The sequence below is a fragment of the Spermophilus citellus genome (assembly GCF_964194105.1).
Source record: "Spermophilus citellus genome assembly, chromosome: 1".
In the NCBI taxonomy this organism is placed as follows: Eukaryota; Metazoa; Chordata; class Mammalia; order Rodentia; family Sciuridae; genus Spermophilus; species Spermophilus citellus.
Genome location: NC_138182.1, coordinates 202,249,531 through 202,264,252, shown reverse-complemented (window position 1 = coordinate 202,264,252; position 14,722 = coordinate 202,249,531). Strand labels below are relative to the sequence as shown.

The 14,722-nt window shown below is 39.1% G+C and overlaps 1 protein-coding gene across 9 annotated transcripts in view; it reads left to right on the top strand.

Annotated features, from left to right (window-relative positions):
- The first annotated feature begins 462 nt into the window (after positions 1 to 462).
- Positions 463 to 14,722, top strand: part of PAM (peptidylglycine alpha-amidating monooxygenase) — a 295,529-nt gene continuing 281,269 nt past the window's right edge. For 3 of the 9 annotated variants that reach the window (XM_081293028.1, XM_081293036.1, XM_081293030.1), the window contains exon 1: positions 669 to 946. The gene's annotated coding sequence lies outside the window, so the exon portion shown is untranslated. Of the gene's footprint in view, positions 594 to 666; positions 947 to 14,722 lie in introns of those variants that run through there. The other 6 variants (XM_081293034.1, XM_081293033.1, XM_081293032.1 and 3 more) reach the window with 5 other exon arrangements.

Sequence of the window (14,722 nt, the reverse complement as noted above, 5' to 3'; positions counted from 1 at the left end):
GAACTCCCCACTCCCTGGATTCCTGCAGCGGATTGGAGTTGGCCTGGTTTCCTTGCTTCCAGTTTAGGGATAGAGGGGATTTTGTGTGCAAGCTGGGGGCTTTTCAGGGTTAAGGTTTCACCGAAAGGAATGTGCAGAGGAGGTGGGAAGCCAGGCTAGGAAAGCACCTCCGTCCTCCCAGCCCTGTGGTACAGGCAGGGAAGCACTGCGCAGACCTAAGCAAGGTGGCCTGAATCCGGGGACCGAGCTACAGGAGGTGGTGTGTATAGAAAACGCATCGCTTCTGAGTTTCAAACCCGCGTCCGATAAGCCAGTTTTGCGTACTCTTTGGCAGAGCCCAGTTCAGAGCCAGAGCCCGTGGGCAGGGTCCTTGGTTCCCTCGGGAAACGTCCTCCTGACCAGGAGCAGAGCGGAGGGAGAGCCGGACATTTTCCTCGGCCTCTCTCCTGGCAGCTGACGTGGCTACCTCGCAGGGCTGCTTTTAGGGACAGTGGACTCGGGCGGGTCAAAGAGAGACTTTCAGGTTGGGCCTTCACTCTTTTCCCCGGGGCCATGGGGCGGGAGTTCCAGCTCGTGGCCATCTCCAGCGTCCTGTGAGTCCAAACACCTAGGGCACCCGGTTCCCCGGGAAGCTGCGCGAGACGCGGGGAGACTCCGCTGGGTTGTTCCCCAGTTCTCGGGCCCCGAGCGCAAGGGGCAGAGGCGGAGCTGAGCGGCGGGCGCGGGGCGGGACCGGAGCCGCCCCGGGGGAGGGACCGGGAGCTGCCTGGGAGTCGAGGGCGAGCTGCGGGCCGGGGTGGGCCCCGCGCGCGCCGGGAGGAGGGAGCGCCAGCCACCGCCGCGGTCGCCGCGTGCTCAGCTGTCCCCGCCCAGGGACCCGGAGCCTCCAACTAACTCCGCCCGCCGGCTCCGGCTTCCGTCCCGCACCGAGCCCGCGGTCGAGCAGGTGGGTGCCGCCGCCGCCGCGGGGCGGACAGGGAGAGGATGTGGGTGGGAGCGCGGAACGGGGTGCGGGAAGTTGGGCAGATGCTGGGCCCGGGACGAACATCCTGCTGCTTCAGTTGCCTCCGCCTCCTGGTGCCCGAGACTGTAGTCGATTTCCTCCAGGCTCCCGGGTCGGGGGATCCAGTGTCGACCGAACCTCCACGCATTCCCCAAACCTCTCTCTGACCATCCGTCAGCACCGCTGGTTCCCTGGCCAATGTTTGAGGGATTCCCCCTCCCCTACTGTCCTTCTTACCTTCTCACTTCTCCTAGTGTCCTCACCCTGTTCCTATTCTACCCCCAATTTGAACAACTCTCCGGGACGGCGGGAAAGCCTCCAGTCTCCCTGGCCCGCCCTTGAGACTAGTTTGGGGCAAACAGGCCGTCGCGCAGGTGGAGAGCAGCCGAGTGGAGAAGCGACCTGGGGGTGCTGGTGTACCGGCGAGTGCCGGGAAGCGTGGAAATTCCCTGTCCTTCCCGTTGCTGTGCCCGCCCAGCTCTGCTCTTCCTGCGGTTCCTCCAGCCTTAAGAGTAATTGTAATACACCGGAGAAGGGCAGTCCTTAAGGCAGAATGGAAAGTATCCGCCAGTTCAGATACTAGTTAAGACTGGCTTCAGTTATCTTCCATCTGAGTGGCCTGTGACCCTATACATCGGAACTTAAGTGTTGTCGTCTGCAACAGCGCATCTACTCTGCCTGCCCCTGAGGGTCCTTGTGAAGATTCAGTGGGACAATTTAGGGGTGTTATATGGTTTTTGAGTCAAGGTCTTTTGTCTGCTGAAACTGCATGCTGGCCGATGCTGTCCTAATTCTGAGTTCAGATCGTTTAGCTGAGATGAGATTGTTTCTCTAGATGTTTTGGTCAGTACCTCTGTTGAGCTAGAAGACAGGTGTTCCTGTCTTTAGAGTTCTTATTTAAAATCGTCTCTTTCTCACCAAACCCCTACTTATGAAGCTAAGGACCTTACATCTTATACCAATATGGTCATGGAAATTTAAATAGCAGGAAGATCTTATTGGTCTTAGTCCTTGGAAATCAGAACTTCTCTTCAGATGCTTTCTATTCTTTATAATGTCTTTTGCGTCCTAGATTCAAACTTAAATTTACTGTCAGTGTTCATAATTCTGGAAAGAGACCTTCATTTTCATAAAATGATTTCAGACAGTTCAAACTACTTGTGATGTACCATGTGTCCAGCTTCTGTTAATCACAGGCACAAGAAATATTGTTAGTGCCTTTCTACTTCCACAAAACAAGCAAGTAAATGGCCTAAGAATATCATCTTTAAACTTGGTATCAAATGACCAAGTCCTGTTGTTTATGTATTTCTAATTTAATAAACAACTTCATGAATTCCTATATTGTGCAATACACTTTGCTGTGTGCTTTATAGATAGAAAATTAATGGAATGTGATCCTAGCCCTAAAGGGCCTTCCAATCTAAATTGAAGACATATTGTTTTATATTTTATGTGAAAATCAAACATATTCTAATAACAATGTGGCAAACAATGCTAAGAATACATTATATAAGGCATTTTCAGATCATAATTTGGTGTATCTGCTTGGTAGACTGGAGCAAATATCAGATTTCCTAAGGAGATGCTTTCTTTTTTCTACCACTCTGTCACTGAGCTACATTCCCAGCCACTTATTAATAATAAATGGGAGGTATTTTCTAGAATAAAATTTCAAATGCTTCTACTTCATCAAATAAAGTATACTTGGAAATGAAATGAATTCCTCTTTTTTAGAATGCAAGCTTCGAAAAGCATCCTATACATGTATTCTGTGGTCATCAAATATTAAATGTTGTAGTAATTTCAATCCTAAATTTACTAAGCAAGTCAATAACTTTATGGGACTCACATGCAATTTTTCCTTAGCTTTTTGGGAAAGGAAATTTTAATGGCTAGAAAAGTATTCAGAGGTTACTTGTAAAATGTTTGTTTATTTTATCCCGCCCTTTCCTTTTTTCCTTAATAAAATTTTTAATTGGCTGGAACTCGAACACTTATATGCCTGATGGGTATTGAATTGACTCTGGAAGTTTGACCTAAAAAAAATTAAGACACAATAGTGAAAGTTTTCTTTTAACCATTTTTTTTTTGGCTTAGGGCAAAAGATGAGCAAGAATTCCATCTGGAAAAGATAGACCAGGATTCTTTCCTTCCCAGCTAGGTTGTATTTCACATGACCCAATGACATTTCTGATGTATCCAACTACTGGCTTTGTTGAGTTTCTTAGGGTTTAAGTACCATTGAGCTTTTTAGAGCTTTGATTAAGCACACACAGTAAAGCATGGCAGGCTAAGGGGCAGGCTGAGAAAGTTAGTGATAACTTTACACTTGGCCTTATTGTGCAGTACCTTTATTTTCCTATTTGTGAAATGAGATTAAAGATTCTTGTCACTGCCCTGGAAACTATGGTTTGGTATAATAGTTGAATATTGAGCCAGAGAGCTTCAGAATGTGCAAAAACGTTCTTCATCTCTATAACTCTTTTAGGGAAGAGCTAATTGTTAAAACTGCATTTAAAAAAAACCTCAAAAATAGGTGGTGAATAGAGAGAGAGAATTTTTTTAAATATTTATTTATTTTTTTTTTAGTTTTCAGCAGACACAACATCCTTGTTTGTATGTAGTGCTGAGGATCCAACCTGGGCCTCACGCATGCCAGGTGAGTGCGCTACCGCTTGAGCTATATTCCCAGCCCTAATAGGTGGTGAATAAAGTTGTTGGTGTCGGTGCTCTCAGGTCTTCTGGGAGAAATTTTAGTCATCTAGTATCTCCTACTATATACTGTTCTGTTATGGAACTTTATCTTATCCAAGGTTGAACAGCTAGTCAGTGGAAGGAGTAGAGCTAAAATTCCGGTTGATTGATAAATAGTTCTGTGGTTTTCCCTTATACTGTGTGATTTTGTCTCTTCTGGGGAACATTAAAATTCTCCATTTTTAAATCATATATGGTTAAGGATTTTCTTTGGGTTCTAATGGGGCTGGGTTTGAGTTCTCCCCAGTTATTTACCTGCTAATTTAATTACTTAACTTCTTAAATCCTTAGTTTTTGCATCTCTGAAATAGGAATAATGGAAGTACTTGCCTTAAAGGACTGTTGTAGGGATTGAGTGAGCTCATCTATGAGAAGTGCTCAGCTCACTGCCTTGTTTTATAGATATTACTCTGCTACACATGGGAGTGGGGGATAATGGCATTTCATAGACCCACATTTTGACAATAAATAATATTTTAAAATACATAAATTTACACATATCTTAAATAATTTGAAATAGCCATTCTTCAGGCAACTTGTGTCCATTATTTATTCAACAAGTGTTTGTTGAAGCCAGGGATGGCGACACTTGCCTGTAATCCTAACTACAAGGGGCTGAGGCAGGAAGATCCCAAGTTTGAGGCCAGTGTGGGCAATTTAGTGAGACCCTATCTCAAAAAAAAGTTTTTAAAAAGGAGCAGGGAATACAGATCACTTCTCTAGCATGTTCAGGGCCCTAGGTTTAATTCCCAGTACGATCAAAACCCACAGCAACAAAAACAACAAGTGTTTATTGAGTTCTTTGTTGTTTGGCTATTTCCTAAGCACCAGCATACAGTGATGTATGAGACAGACATAGTTGCTCTATAATGACCTATATAAGTCTAGGAAAGGATGCCTACTTGTTAGCATTTTTATACTACTGTGTTCTTTGTGCCATAACAGGGATAGTGTAGGGAATCACAGAAGACATGGGGGATGTTAGGTCCTTGGTGGGTGAGCATACTACACTTAATCATCTCATCCTGGTTGGGTTGGTGGTGTCGTGGTCAAGAAAAACATCCCAGAGGATATGAATCCACTAAGACTTGAAGCAAGAATAGTAGCACCTCAAGAATTTGGAGGGTTGAAAGAGTGTTCCATCCAGATCAAGAGGATATTATATTGGATGTAGGTGAATAATATATAAAAAAAAATTTAAAAGGGAACAGAAGGGAGATGTATGGCAACCTGAAGAATCCAGGTTTTGTTTAAAGGGAACAGTAAATACTCAGCTTTAGCCAAGTGTTGTCAGGTTGGGATGTAGGCCAAGTGTTGCCAGATGCCCAGATTTTAAAAGAGGAGCTTAAAATTCACATTTTATAATATGAATCTCCCAAAATGTGAAATGGCCCAAATGCTTTTTAAACTATTATGTGAACCAAACCAGACAAATTTGTAGTTGGAATTCAAGGATGTCATTTTATCATTTCTGCTTTTTAAGGAAGTAAAAGTTTAATGTGGCTAAAGGAATGAATCTTAGAAGGACAAACAAGGGAAGTGACCACAGATCGAGGCAGCATTACATCATTTGGGGACTTGTTGAACTTGCTGCGAAGGGTATTGTGTGACATAGAAAGGACAGTAGGTGACATCAAATATTGAAACGAGTGCCACAATTAGATTTATATCACACAATAAATTCTGGCTACTGTATAAACAATGCCTGAGAAGAAGAAATAGATGAAGCAGGATAACCAATTGGGAAGCTTGCAGAAGTCCTAGCAAGAATTAACTAGAGTTGCAAGCAAGATATTCAAGCAAGATGGAGAATAATGAGTAGATTTCAGAGGTGTGTATGATACTAACACTGTTAGAGACCACTCTCATGTTTATTCACTTAGATTTGTGTATGGATTATGAACAAGGCAAGTTATTGCTTTCATTGTAGAATTTCTTCTCAAGGCCATTTATAAATATTAGATAGCCTTGGAAGATAGAAGTCTTTTTTTTTTTTTTTTTTTTTTGCTTTTTTGACAGCTAGGCATATTATCCAGTATAAAAGATGCAGGTACCATAAGCCCAGGGTTCTCCTTTTGTACTGTAAATTAGTTAGTATACAGGTATCACCTGTCCCTTCACATCATACTGTAAGAATTGGTGTGTCAGGGAATTGGCACAGCTACGCTGCTATTCCTATTACTGTTATTTTTATGAGTAATATAGTCCTTTGTCTTTGATCTCAGAAACTTGTGTCTTCTCCCAACATCTGTGAAACTGGCATGCTAATTTATTGGCTTGCAAGTATGGTAAAATCTTAAATCTTAACAGTTTTCAAGAGCGTCTAGCCACATTGTCTGTTTCAATTTAAAGTAATTGAATATAATAAAATTTTAAAATGTCAGTTCCTCAGTTGTACCACCATTTTTCAACTGCCTAATAGCCACATGTTTAGTGTCTACTATATTGGGTAGAACAGAGAGAGAACATTTCTGTTACTGCAGAAAGTTCTGTTGGATATTGCTTGTTTAAATCTTCAGATTTTTTGAGTTGATGGGTAAATAGAGATACTAGAAGTTGTTGACTTTTGACAACATAAGCATGGTGCTACTCTTTGTGTTAAGATTCATAGATATTCCTCTAGAGGATACATTTCAATTTGGATAGTATATATAGATTGGGGGAAAATGTACAGTTATCTACAATGTCAATTTGAGGTTGTGTGGCAACAGAAGTTCCACATATGTTTGGCACTACTCAAAATCATATGACTGAGATTAGGATATGTATTAAAAGGAATTTGAACTTCTGAACACTCTCTTGAGCTTCATCTACTAGCTATCCTAAACACAAAAGAATAAGAGCCTTATATTAGCAGTGAGGTTCTAAAACATAGCCAATCCAATGGCACCCAAGTAGTGTATGCTGCACCCAAGCTTTTCTGGCCTGGACTCACATAAAGAAGGGAAGATAGGAACAAGATTTCCAGACGGTTTTTGTTCAGGGATTTTAAGAGGACAGCATCAAGAAAGAAGGGAGCTGGACTCAGAAAATTAAAGATGCAATATTTTAAAGCCTAACTTTAATTGACACAGCAGAGATGTTAGGGAATGCCAAGAAACAAAGCAGCCCATCCATGACACTTTACAGATGGGAGAAGCACATTATTATAAGGGTATGGACCACAGGTACCGGGAAGTGAAAGCACAAAGAATGAGAGTCCAGCTAAAACCATAGCTACAGCCAGGAAAGACAGTTGTTACCTGCACTGAGTCTGCTGTGGACTGCTAGTCAGGTACAACACAAACAAAACAAAGGATAGTGGTATAAATACACAAAAGTCACAGCTGAGGACTTTATGAAAGAATCCTGCCACCACCTGCTATCTCCATGCCTAGAACCGCCCTATAATAATATATTTTAGATGTTGGGGATTTAATTTACCTATGCAAAAAAGTATGCTTTTAAATAGTATTTATGTGTAATGTAGTAAAGTTTTATTTATATGAAGGCTAATCAAAACTTCCAAAAATCTGAGTTTTAGAAGATGTTAGAAGTTCAATTTATTTTTTAAGCTTTTATATATATAATGCAGAATCTGCTTAGGCTGTCATCTTTTAGAACTCTTAAAGGGAACCTTTATAAAAAGATAAGTTAATTTTGAAGTAGCATGATAACTGTTTGCATGTAACTGGAGCCTTCTAAGTGTCTAAAGAAAACTGGTGTAGGTTACACATGAACTTCTTGTTTAGGAATTATGTCAACAAATCCTTATTTTCAGAGGTAATCCTCAAATTTTAGTAAATTTGGGAAGAGCAGAGGTCATGTGCTAATAGGTTTATACCAATGTAGACTCTTCATAAAGCCAGCATTTGTTAATTAGTGAGATTTTACTTCATTTAGTTTTTAAATACTACCTTATTAAATGTCTTTTTTTTTTCCATTGTGAGTTTTGAAAGCTCATTTCTGTAGGGATGGGAGAGGCTTATTATTTCTCTTCCAATCACCGCTTTAACCTCCTAAATCTGTACAGTCAGTTGTTCAATGTGCTTTCATTTTTCCTTTCTGTTTTGTTAGCCACAGTTCTTATCGGTGCTTCAGGCTTGTATTTCCTTGTGCCTCTGTTCTTGTTAGAAAAACAGCATGAAATTGGAAATACTCATTGTCTGTTGTATTTTTGAAGATCAGAATTTTCACCAGCTTTATGCTGTCCTTTCTCAGGCAGGGCGTGATAAGTAAGTCATCTTTGGAAAACTGATTCCTGTGAAACTGGAGTATGCTGTTGAAACTGTTGGTGTTCTCCTCAAAAATAAATCCAGGAGACTTGCTGTTTATTGCATGAGTCACTGATGAGTTCAAGTGAAAGAAAACAGATTTTTTTCCACACTCATCAGTGTTCCATTTTATTTTAAAAGAAGCCCAAAATAAGGAAATAAAAGTAAACTAATAAGCTCTTTCTTTCCCCCCAGAGAATTTAGAATTATATAGATTCTAATGTTTGGGGAATAAAGCAGTAACAATGGAGGTTAAAAAAATCAGGCCTTGTCCTTTAACCCATGTAGTGCTCAGAACTTTTTAGTGTATACATTTTCTCAAGCTGCACATGAGTAACTTTAATCAGGAGCAAAGTGGGTTCTTTCTATTATATGCCATTTTCTCCATGGCCCTTGCCTCACTTAGCTATAACTGTATGCCTAATCGACCACAGTGAAATGTCTTTAAAACATTTTCCAGGGAACTAAGGACTTTGGGGAGAATTTTTTTTTTTTTTTTTGATAATGGAAAATGCTAAGGAGAGGAAAGTTTGGTTGGTTTCTCTGCATAGATAAATGTTTCCAGAGCAGACTCATAAGTCAAGGATCTGTGAATAGGATATGTAAATGTAACCTTTCACCTAGTTACTGTCACTACCTAAGTCATAACTAAATTGTTTAAACTGGTTCCCTTCTAGTTTCTTAATGAAACAGATTCTCTCAGTCCCATTATTTTCCAGTCAGTAGTCAGGGCTGTTCCAAAGTTTACATTGTCCTGGGTTTCCCATCTCTTCTTTTGTTTTAGTAATAGCTCATTGTCATATAATTGGTTCTGACTGATATCTTTGCTTTCAGCTTTACTTCAGTATTTGCAGAAAGTTTTTATATCTCTGTATTTGACATTGACATTGATTTCTAGCACTTTGGTTTCCAGTAGAGTATGAATCTCTGTTCTTTGGTATTTTTCTTTGGCTCTATTTGTTTTATTTATATATTTATTTATTGTTTTGGTCTTGGGTATCAAACCTGGGCCCTTGCACATGCTTGGCAAGTGTTCTACCACTAAGCTACATTCCACTATGCTTGATTCTAAAGACCTGATAGTGAGCAAAAAAAATCATGGTCTATACTATCCTCGAATGAAGAGTCCATGAAGAAGACAGTCACTCATTAGACAGAACATTAACAATAACTGGTAACTATATAGTCACAAAGGTAAATGCTCTAAAATACAGCAATTTGATTTTAGGAGCTTGCATGATTGAAACCTAAGGAAGTGACATTTGATTAATACTTGAAGTGTGTGTAAAAGAATATGAGAGAGGGTGGGAAGAAGAGTCTTACAGAAAGCAGACGGAATTATCCTTTGTGCAAAGGACCTCTTACAGAAAGGAAGAAGTACAAATCAACTAACTGAGAAGAATCAAAAGGAGAGTTAGTAGATGAGGCTGCACCTAGGCTGAGGCCAGTCCATGCAAGGTCTTCTTGTCCATATTAAGAATTCAGTTTCCATCCTGATAACAATAGATAATGCTGGTGACTTGATGTGATTTATGTTTGATGAAGTTGTCTGTGGAGGAATAAATTGGAAGGGGGCCTGAATGTCAGTGGGAAGAAGTTGGGTGGCAGCTGCATTAATCCAAGAGGAAAAGATGGCATGTGCATACTGAAAAATAGCTAGTGAAGATGGATCAAAAATGATTTAGGGGATAATGTCACTTGAACTTGGGAGTAGGATGGGATGTTTTTATTCATTGAACAAACATTTTAGTGAGCTCCTACTTAATGTAGAGCTCTGTGCCAGGCTCTAGGAATAAAACTGTTAACAAGACATGTAAGATCTTTGTATTCATGAACTTATGCATTTATATGAGTGACAGATAATCATTAAAATATAGTTTTAGGTAATAATAAGTCCTATAAAGAATGAAATGCATCAGTATAATGGAGTGGAGAATGTCAGGGAAGGGTCCTCTTAGGATAGTCAAAAGGGACATTTCTGAATAAGTAGTTTGAGCAAAGACCTAAATAAAGTAGAACTAACCATGCAAAGAGCCTCTGCTTCACAGAGGAAACAAATATGAGGTGTCCAGGCTGGTACAAGAGGGATCCTGCCCCCAGTCAAAGAATACCACAAAGATCAATGTGTCCAGAAATGTGGAATTGAGGGGAGAAAAAGGTATCGGGGATGTCTTGCCAGTAGCTGAAACTGAAAACATGTAAATAGAGTCATTGTCTCTTCAGTCCCAAACATTTTTTCTTGGGCCACATACTGCACCAGCCCCAATACCATGTTGTTGTGCCACTCAAGGGATTTTAATGCAGCAGCTAGAAAAACCTCCTTTATCACATCACACCCTGCTCAAGAACTGACAGTGAGAACTACATTTCCATCCTGTTGACCACCACCCCAACCTCTTTCAACCCCATTTCCCATTAAAATCCTCCCTCAACATTTGCAGTAAGCTGAGTGAAGTCCTTCCTGCAGTATTTGTTTAAGGCTTCCTTATAATTTATTCTTTTTCTCCTTGGCATTGCATTTATTCATCATGGGGCCTCTTTTCATTCTACAGCCTATTTCCATCTTTTCCTTCAAGGCTTGGTATCACAAGTTACGGGTTGCTTTTTCTACCAATTTCTTCTGATTTATTCCATCTTACCATGATCATTGAGCCCCTCAGCCTACTCAGTCTGGGATACTAATTTTGTCTTTCTTCCTTGAGCCACTTGAAAAGGAACTATTTTTAAAGTGCCACCAGTGTTTCAAGTTAAAATATTTATGACTATATTCTCTCTTCCTAGAAAAGATTTGGCACTAACACTTGCTTTGCCATGTAGATAGAAGATTGAAGGGAAAATTCACTTCGACTCTCTGAAGGTTTGCTGGAATATACTGACAAAGGTTAAATAAGAGAGAAGGCCTACGAATTTATTACTATGCAAAAGGAGAAAATCATGGCATGGAGGATAATTGCAGGAGTGTGATTGCTCACTGGCCCAAAATTATTAAGAAAGTTATGCACCCCCTGTTCTACATGGGAGAGAGAGAACAGGGAATGTAGGCATACATTTTGTGGTTTTGAGGAAATGAATATAGATAGTCTCTTTGGAATTTGAATGAGTTCAAAGGAAAATACATTATCTTGTAATGGAAGTGTATCCAGATATGGTTATATTCCTTGATATTCTTTTCTGAGATACATAGTTGGCTTTCAGGATGGGTATGGAGAGCAGTCTGGTCTTAATGTAGATTAGGAAATTCTATAGTCTCTCCTTACACGTGGGTGGGCAGAAGCAATACAAGATTTTCCTTTAGATCAAGTGTTCAGCATGCCCAACATGTCATATTAGGGGTGTTATGGTTTATATATTTGAGGTGTCTCCCAAAATCTCATGTGTGAGACAATGCAAGATTTAGAGGTGAAATGAATGAGCTTTCATAGCCTTAACCTAATCAGTGCATTAATCCCCTGATAGAAATTAACTGGATGGTAACTGTAGGCAAGTAGTTTGTGCCTGGAGTAGAATGGTTCATTGAGGACATGCCTCTGGGGTATATATTTTGTCCCTGGGACTGGTTCTATCTCTGCCTCCTGATTGTCATGTCCTGGGCTGCTTTGCTGTATCACACCTTTCTGCCTGGCCTCAGGTCCAGAGCAATGAAGTTGGCTGTCTTTGTGCTGAGATTCCTGAAATTCAGAGCCTTAAATAAACTTTTTCTCCTCTACATTATTCTTATGAGGTCTTTTGGTCACAGTGGTGAAAAAGCTGACTGAAAAAAGGTGATATCATTCCCTGGGGAGAAGAAATGGACATTGGGTAAACATTCAGTTCTCCAAGAATCATGTTCCTTTTCTATAAAATGAAGATAATAATCTTCCTCTTTTACATTCCCAGTGTATTGGGAGGAGTAAAGTACAACATGTAGAATGTGCTTTAAGCAAATGCAAGATATTGTTTTTAATATTTTAGGGCAGCATATTTCCTATCCCCATCTGACCTGCAGGGTTTTCACACCTCTTCTGACAGTGTGAAGCCATATGTGTGCTGCAGGAATTCTGTGATGCATCCGGTGCTTCCAGCCACACTATGCATGCTTTGGCCAACTCCATCTGCAGCATATATTAGTTTCCTGAGGCTTCTGGAACAAAGTACCACAAACTGAGTATCTTAAATAACCGAAATATATTGTCTCATAGTTCTGAAGTCTAGAAGTCAGTTATGGTTTAAGAGTGTCCTCAAAAGAGCGCGTGTTGGAAACAAACTTGGGAGTTGGGACCTCATGGAGGTGGGGCCTCGTGGAAGTGAGTAAGTCCTGACCACTTAAATGCTGGTTATAGAAGAGCTTGAGGCTGTGAGTTCAATATCTTTACTTTCTCTAGCCCTTTCTCACCCTCTCACTTTCCATCATGGGATGAGACAGCAAGAAGGCCCTCATTGGATGCAGGCACTTTGATATTGGACTTTCCAGCCACTAGAACTATGAAATGTAAAATTTTCTTCTTTATAAATGTCCTAGTCTGTGGTACTTCTGTTGTAGCAACACTAAACAAACTAATACAAAATCTAAGATCCACATACTGCAGTAAATTCCTTCTGATGGCAATGAGGGATAATTTGTATCATTCCCTTTTCCTGCCTCTGGCAGTCTCAAGCATTCCTTCTCTCTGTGTCTCCACATCACCTTTATGGTCTTTCTTCTCTGCATGTCTGTCTCTTTGTCCAACTTTACCCTTCTTATAAAGTATACAGTCATATTGGATTATGGCCCACTCTAATGACCTCTTAACTTGGTCATAAACAAAGACCCTACTTACACTGGTACTGCAAGTAAAGACTTGAACATCTTTTTCAGGACACAATTTAACCCAAGTCACCATGGTGCAATATAAAAGGTATATTCAAAGGTAATTGCAAGCATAATGAGTTAGTTTTGTGTGAATTTGTCCTATGTTACTAAAGTGATTCATAGAGGAGAATAACTAGGTAAAGAGCATATGATATATATATATATATATATATATATATATATATATATATATATATATATATAAATGAATGAAATACTTGATGAAAATTACATGTGAGATTCTGAATATTCATATTTACTTGGAGATATGCAAGTTGTGTAAATTTTAAAGTGGTATAAATTAGAGTAGAGAAGTCTGGCCAAGAAGAAAGAATAAAGGAACCTATTCATTTTTCTTCCAAATTTTAATAGTATGTTCAATTATTATACTTAAGTCAATGGAAAAATATGTAACTCATGTGCTTAGTCATATAATCTTTATATGACTTCTTGTATTTTAATTATTTTATCGCTTCAACTTGCTTTTTGGCCCTCTGTGTTTTTCTGTGACTTTCTGAAAGGCCACATAATGTCTTATGACACAGAATGTCTCCTCTCGGCAAATACCCTGAAGGTCTATGGGTGAATCTTATGATTGGCCCTTGCCTTAGTTGATAAAAACTCACTCCTCCCTTAAACTTAAAAATCTCACTACTATTATGTACTTTTGTATTAGGTACTTTTTGATTGTTTTTATTTTGTGTTATTTTTTGGTACTGCAGAAAGAGTGTGATATATTTTGATCTGTTGATATTGGAGAATATATGAGCAGATTTTTTGTGGATTTTTATCCGGATTTGGCAGTAAGCAATCCCATTTTACCTGGCAAGCATGAATTGATCTTCACAGGGCCTCTACTTTTGGCATTAGAACAGCTTCTTGGCACTAGTATCCTCTTTGGTACCTGAAGCTAATGTGCTATTTCCTCATGCACCTGGCTGACCAGTTTAAAAGTTTAACTGTTTTTTATTTTTAACAGACTGGCACATGGATCACATCTGAGATGGCTATTATAAGAAGTCATTCAGATTTAGTGAATAGAAATTGAATACTTGACCTTTACCTTGAAAAGTGGCTGTTTTGTTGTCAACCAGAAGAGTTTTTTTAGTGCATTTCCTACATTCCAATAGCTATGTGCTATGGAAGGTTTATAATTGCTGTACTTTTATTAATTTTGTTTCATTATTACAGCTGCATGGAGATAATTGCTAAAGGAAAACAGCAATAGACTCTATTCCTGTTTATTGGTTTTATAAAAAATTAAAACAAGCAGTGAATTTCAGATTTCACTGCTATTGTAGAATTAAATTTCTTCTTCGTATCCTATCAAGTAGCTGTTACCTGGGAAATAACCATTTTGATTCTAATCTTTCAAACCTAATACAATACCTTTTTTTTTTCTTCTGAAACTATAAAGGAATGAAAGAGTTATGCAAAAGGATAACATAGTGATAAGGGCATTACATATTTGCTACTTTAGTCTTCATCATCCTTCCTTGCTTTTAGGTAAAGTTTTTGGTGTAAATAGTTTCCCTGTTTAACATAAATATCAAAGGTCAGATTAGTATCTGAAGTGATGATAACATCAACCATAAAAATATGGTGAAGAAGGTGATTTAGTTATGGAATATTTTGGACCTGTGGAGAGGTATAGGCAGAACATTTAAAATAAACATATTTGTTCCTGGTGTCGGGAAAGACCATTTAAAACCATTTAAAATTTTTTTTTTGCTTTTGTGTGTGCAATTGTCCATTGTTATTCCAAGGTGAAATATTTATCTATTTATTTCTATAATATTTATATGTATTATTTATTTCATATAAATTTATTTATATATTAATATAAATATATATATTTATATAAATTATATATATATTATT